Raw genomic sequence first — 6,044 nt, 5'->3', positions numbered from 1 at the left:
ATTCACATTCAACAGTCAGAAGTGACCAGAAGGGAGTAAGTGGATTTGTACCAACAAAACCTGTTCTCCAGAAAACTAAATGGTTGATGTGCTGTTTTATTTGCATTCAGTTACATATGTGGCATTTGTAACTAACAGGGGAGAACATGTAAGGACTGAAGTGCTCATTTGCAGGACTGCCAAAGAGGCATCTTCATGCCTTCAGTCTTTGCTTAGTTCTGAGAAATGAAGGGAAATACTTGGCCTCTGTGATTTGAGGAGTGAGAGTTTTTTGTAGTGGCTGTCATCAGGATGATATATTCCCCTTTCTATTAAAGAATAAATTGATGCTAGCCCTTTAAAAATTGAGCTCTTACCTTTGCATGTTTATTGCTTTGTCTAGGCAGGTATCATGTGTTGTACCTGTATAGTTGAAACAATGTGAAACCAGACCTGCATAGTTGAAGCAATATGAAATTGTTCTTTAGCAAAGGCACTTTGAAATAGCAGAATCTCCTAAAACAAACAAACAAAAACCTGGCAGAGCTGCTTTACTTCACCATAATGTCACTGAGATGAAAAAGGGTGAAATTTGGCACTGCAAGTCTTACCTGGCTGTAGTTGCTGTCAGAGCAGGAGTGTTTGGCAGGTGCAGTAAAGTGGGGATGGCATCCATCAGAAAGCACAGAGGCAGCCAACTTAGAACTCATTAAGGGTAAAATACAAATATTGACTGTTCCTTAAATTACTGCTCTGTGGGACTGATTTGAATCTTGCTCTTCCCCACAGGTATAGTTTCACTGCTGAGTAGAGTGACTGCTGACTGACACAGCTGTAGTGTAGGTGGGCCAAATCAGAATGTCTCCTCTGAATTGAGGATTGTTGAACCTCAGGTTGGATTGAGGGCCAGTGCTTCTGGTGGTGAGTCAGGGTGTTTTCAGGCTTAATTTTAGGGGCATCTCATGTTCCTTGCACTGCTGGGGCCTTGAACACTGCATGGGAACAGCTTAGAGGTTTATGAGGGGTGGTCTAGTCTGGACATAACTGATCCAAGTGTTGAGTCCTTGCTCTTCTCTGGCTAACTGCTGTCCCAGGAAAGCTGATAGTTTGTGCTATATTTTGAGTTCTCCTGTAAGATCATTCTTTTAATAGTAAAAATATCCCTTGTGGTGGTAAAGTGAGAAACATGGTGACCCAACTGCCAGCCCTGAGGGGCAACTTTTGCTCTCACCCTGGAACTGTCACACATGGCTCATGTGAACAATTTTTGGTACACAGGCTTCCCTCAGCATGCAGCAGTGCCTGTTGCCAAGTGCATAAACATGTCTGAGACAGGCTGAGCACACCTACAGGAGGGTAGAAAAGTACTTCTACTTAGGCAAAAGCACCTGTGGGGCCAAGCAGCCCTTGCAGTGAGAAAACCACCAGTAAGATGTGCTTCATGAAGCACATCTTACAACACCCCAACACTGAATATGCAGTGCTGTGGATGGTACTTCTTGTGCACTGCTGTGTGGACAAGTGCTTGGAGACTGCTAAACCAGACTCTTCCACTAAACTTTTCTGCCTGTGTAGGTTACAAGTGAGTTGCAGTGTGAAGCCAAATTGGGTCTGCCTTCTCTCTTCACTGAACCTCTCTGGTTTTCCTGCAAAGTCAGGACTGTGGGAGGACCATCAGTTCCCTGCTCTCAAAAAAACAGCATCTTGCTGAAAAGGCACTGAACCCAGAGCGTGAAATTGCACCAGTGCTGAAGAAGATCCCGTTCACACTTAGACGTGTGTCTGCTATTCTTCAGTTCTTGTAGGCAGTGAATGAAATTTTTAGCAAGACTGTGCAGAGCTGCACCCTCCTGGCAGAATTATGTCCAGCAGCTCCCTAGGAAGAGAGCTGACACCACATGACCTTGCAGGCAGGTTCCAGGAGATGCCTGGGGAGATGGGTGCACATCGATCAGCAGGACTCCAGCACGCTTGTTTATCCCATTTAAATGAACCACCATAATCCAACCACAGACTGTGTTGAGACTTTGTGGCCATATCCTAGAGAAACTTGATTTTTTTCTCCAACCATCTGCTCTAGTTAAAGGGGTAGAATAACATTAGGTCTCCAAGAAAACGTACCAGAGGTTCTGGGCAGAGTGTGAACAGAGACTCCCAAGGGTCCATTGCAGGGGCACCAGGCAGTGAAGGTGTGCTACTAACCCCTTTCCCTCAAGAGTTGTACTGACTACTGCTGGCTGCTACTACAGCATGCCATGAGCAAACCTCCCCGCCAAAGTGCGCGGACTTTTCACTTTGCTAATGCAGTGAGTTGTGGCCTCTTAGCAAAAAATTAAATGCAGTTTTTAGATACTTTGTTTAGACTTTTGGAGGAGGGGCAGAGGGTAAGGCCCCAAGTCCCGTAGAGCTGCAGGGGCTGCGCCGTGGCACCCACGTGGCAGCGGAGCGGCGAGTTCGGCCGCAGCCCCCGTCTAGCCCTGCCCGCTGCCGCACTCTGCTCGGGTCCCCGTGGCGTGGGGACACGCGGGGCGCCGCTCCCCCTAGCCTGGCTCTGAGCGCACTGCATTGCTGTGAGTGCAGCTGCCTGAAACGGGAGTCGAAACACTCCACGGTATGTTATTTGTAAGGTGGAATACGTGTGCAGTGAGAACGGTTGCTGGGATCGGGACGTGGAGTGAAGAGGTGGGGAGGGCAGGAAACACTGAGAAAGGGGAGTGGAAAGTAAGAGAAAAGGAGGTGGACTAACTATAGCAGTGAGAGAAAAGGTGCCACGGCGGTAGCGTGGCCGAGCGGTCTAAGGCGCTGGATTAAGGCTCCAGTCTCTTCGGGGGCGTGGGTTCGAATCCCACCGCTGCCAGGAAGTTTTTATTCTCTTGTGGGCTGCCGTTATAGTGCCCTCTGGTGGCCATGCCGCTTAGCAGAGCATTGTGGGTAGGAGGAGGGCCGCGTCCCCACGTGCCGGCCAGAGTGACACCAACATGGCCGCTGCCTGAACGCCGCCCGCCCGCCGCGCACCGCCACCGGGGAGCCGGCGGCCGCGCTGCCCGCGCTGGCACTCCGCCAGGTAGACCCTTTGTGGCGTTGCTTTTGCGCCTTCCGGGGCCGCGCGGACGGCGGGAACCCTGTGGGCACTGGAAGGGGAAGAGCGCGGCCTGGGCTGAGGTGGGCTTTGGCTGTCTGGGGAGGGCGGTGGAGGCTAGGTCTCTGAGGACTTGACACGGTGGCGAGTACCGGGAGCACGGTGCCGCAGCCGGCCGGCCGGGCGGGGCTCTGACAGGAGCATGGCATGGGTCAGAGTCACCGTGCTTAGCCCCTGAAGGGAGCGGGCGGGGGTCTGGTCACAGGCCGTGGCCCCTCGTCTCCCATCACCGGCGAGCCACGGGGTGATGGCTGATCCTCCCGGGGCTGTAAAACGGCGTCACCGACGAGTCTGGGGCCCTTTCCCCCGGGGTGGCAGCTCTGCACCTCCCGCCCTGAAAGGGCGCAGCTCTCACGCGAAAAATGCAGTCAGCAGCCCCTGCCCGAGCATCGGCTCTGCTAGGGCTGTAGCAGAGCCCTGCGCGCCGAGGACGAGGCGCCCAGTCCCTCCTGCTCTGGGGTGGGTTCTCTTCAGCCTCGCGTTACGTTCGGGTTTGGGCAGTTGGCCGTGGCCTCCTTCCCCGGGTGCCCCTTTCCCTGCGCTCCCCCTCTGTAGCCAGACTGCTGTGCCAGGAGAAAGTTGCCGGTATGAAGAAGCCTGTGTCAGTGGGGTGCGTTAGGGTGCTCAGGGTGAGCGAGGTGGAGCAGTGCCAGCGTGGAAGATGGGGGCTTGGCACGGCGACCGGCCGGGGCTGCCCCTGTGAGAGTTACCACACAGCAGCAAGCAGCTCCGTCACTGCGCCTGGCAGAACAGGCCTAGCGCTTGGCTACTTGAATGTTCAGGTGTTAAAGAAAGGTTCATGCTTAATGCATGATCTTTTAAATCCTGAAGATGTGCTTCAGTGACATCACCACCAAAAAGAGGTCCTGGTGCAGAGGAGCCCTGCTTGGGCTTAGTAGCAGAAGATGACTGTGCAAAGCTGCTTGCAGATGAGCAAAGCAGGGAGAGAATTAAGCAAATAATCGGGTCAGATTTGTAGTTATCAATGTTTGGAAGGTGCTTCAGCTGTTCTTCACAGCCTCCATTTTACTGTATGCCAAGGGCCACCTTGAGCTTGAGGATTGGTCCTAGTGCTGGGCTGAGAGACACCCTACAGAAGAAAGTCTGGGTGCCAGAGGAAATTATGGGAGTGATTCAGTAGATGGTATTTTTCCCACTTCACTGGCTTGTTACCTATACTTTAAGGCACTGATGCAGCAGGAGTTCCTGACCTTTACTGCACTGCATAATTAGATACGAAGAATATTTCAGGTTTCAGTGTTGGCACTTCAGGGGTCCACGACTACTGACAAATTTAGGTATCAGCAAAATGCTTAGGAGCATTTCTTGCAGGCCTGGCTAAAAGTCTGTGTGTATGAGATGACACTCAGGCTTGCAATTTTTCTGTTTATGCTTACATTAAAGTCTTTGGTACCAAAGTACTCTTCTAAGCTCACACTTAGAAGTAGGACTCAGTTCCTTCATCACTGATTTTTGTAGTTCTTTAACCACCATATTTTTCTTTGTTGGTTCTAAATTGATGATGTTATGGGCAGCTAATAAATGGTTGTGCTGTTCCTGGCTTTGGGCACACTGCAAGAGAAACGAGACAATTTACATCTCTTGCCCTTCTGCAATCTGTTCTAAAGTTAATGATTCATACAAATAATCAGCATTGTATTTTAATTTGCACCTTAAAGGAAAGTCCCTTTTGAAAAAACAAAACAGTTCTGCCAAAACGAAATTTGAAAGTGCTGACCATGTTTGTGGTCTCCTGGTGTTTAATTCAATTCTGTAACTCTTCTGCTGTCACATGCATATATATATATATATATATATATATATGTATATATATATATGAGACAAATTAACACCACCATACATAGATGGTGTAGATTTATTATTGCATCTGTATGCCTTCAATGAAAGCATCATTCCAATTCAGAAGATTCCTTCAAGTTGCACCAGTGTTAAACATGGCACTGGGGCACACTGCTTCCTATTTATAGACCTGTCATTCTGGTACTCCAGTAAGAGGGTAGTTATGTTTTGCTTTGCCCTTAAATGAATAAAAGAAAACATAATCTCTATGATTTTCCTTGAGTACTGACAGCTGGGTTCACAAAGAGATTTCATGTGTAATTATGTAAGCAGCATTAAATGAGTGACTGGAGATCAGGTCCTTTAGGCTAAATTTCTCCTTCTCTCCCTTAGTTCAGGAAATTGTAATTTCTCTTCTGGAAAATGGAGAGAGAGAGAGAGAGAGAACAAGTCAGCCCATACCTGGCACTTAGGCTGTCAAGAAGGTGGTTCTCAGTCTTAGCAGGGCGAAGAAGGAGGGTTTAGACTCAAGCCTCCCACCTTCTGTGTGTTATCCCATGTTCTCTCACTCTGGGCATTCTCCCATCGTCGGCTCCGTTCTGCATGAAAACTGCAGTTGTTCCATTTTGTGCAGAGCTGTCAGGCCAGCTTTATGTGAGCTTGCTGTATTAGGCCATCCAGAGGACCTGAGCAGGAAAAACAAAACTGGAAGTGACAAGTCTCATTTCTGTCAAAGAGCATATTCATGCATGTGTTTCTGGACAGAACCCATTGCCTGATGGTAGAAAACACTCTGATCCTAATGAGATACCAGTGGTTGTGCAGTAACAGCCCCAGCCTAGAGGTGAGACACTGGCTTCTTGCTGTGAAGGTTTTGCATTTCTGCATTTTTTTTTTCCCAGCTAGAAATCCAAAATATTCAGTGGATTCATATTTCTAGGTTGAATGACAGAAAGTGTGTCAGTAAACCAGAAATGGTGCCTGAATGGAGATTTGGCCATGAAATGATGTTCACAACACTTTCCTTTGCCTGGTCACCTTGGCTGTTAAAACTTTATTCAGTCAGTTTGTGAGAGTTATTTTTTATGCCTGTCTTTACCAGCACTATTTTAATAGGGTCTTAAAT

General features: G+C 48.9%; 1 protein-coding gene and 1 non-coding gene across 3 annotated transcripts in view; both read left to right on the top strand.

Annotated features, from left to right (window-relative positions):
* Window positions 1-2,754: 2,754 nt before the first annotated feature.
* Window positions 2,755-2,836, top strand: TRNAL-AAG (transfer RNA leucine (anticodon AAG)). Its single transcript has one exon. It is a non-coding gene; the product is annotated as a tRNA-Leu (tRNA).
* A 109-nt stretch (window positions 2,837-2,945) lies between these two features.
* The window catches only part of POLR3E (RNA polymerase III subunit E), a 29,251-nt gene continuing 26,152 nt past the window's right edge, over window positions 2,946-6,044 (top strand). Inside the window, exon 1 of one of the 2 annotated variants that reach the window (XM_068146787.1) lies at window positions 2,946-3,043. The gene's annotated coding sequence lies outside the window, so the exon portion shown is untranslated. The other variant, XM_068146788.1, reaches the window with a different exon arrangement.

This window comes from Melanerpes formicivorus, unplaced genomic scaffold, assembly GCF_026170545.1.
Source record: "Melanerpes formicivorus ecotype bairdi unplaced genomic scaffold, bMelFor1.0.p_v2 SCAF_14, whole genome shotgun sequence".
Lineage (NCBI taxonomy): Eukaryota > Metazoa > Chordata > Aves > Piciformes > Picidae > Melanerpes > Melanerpes formicivorus.
The sequence above is the reverse complement of the archived record's forward strand: the minus strand, read 5'-3'. Positions and strand labels throughout refer to the sequence as shown.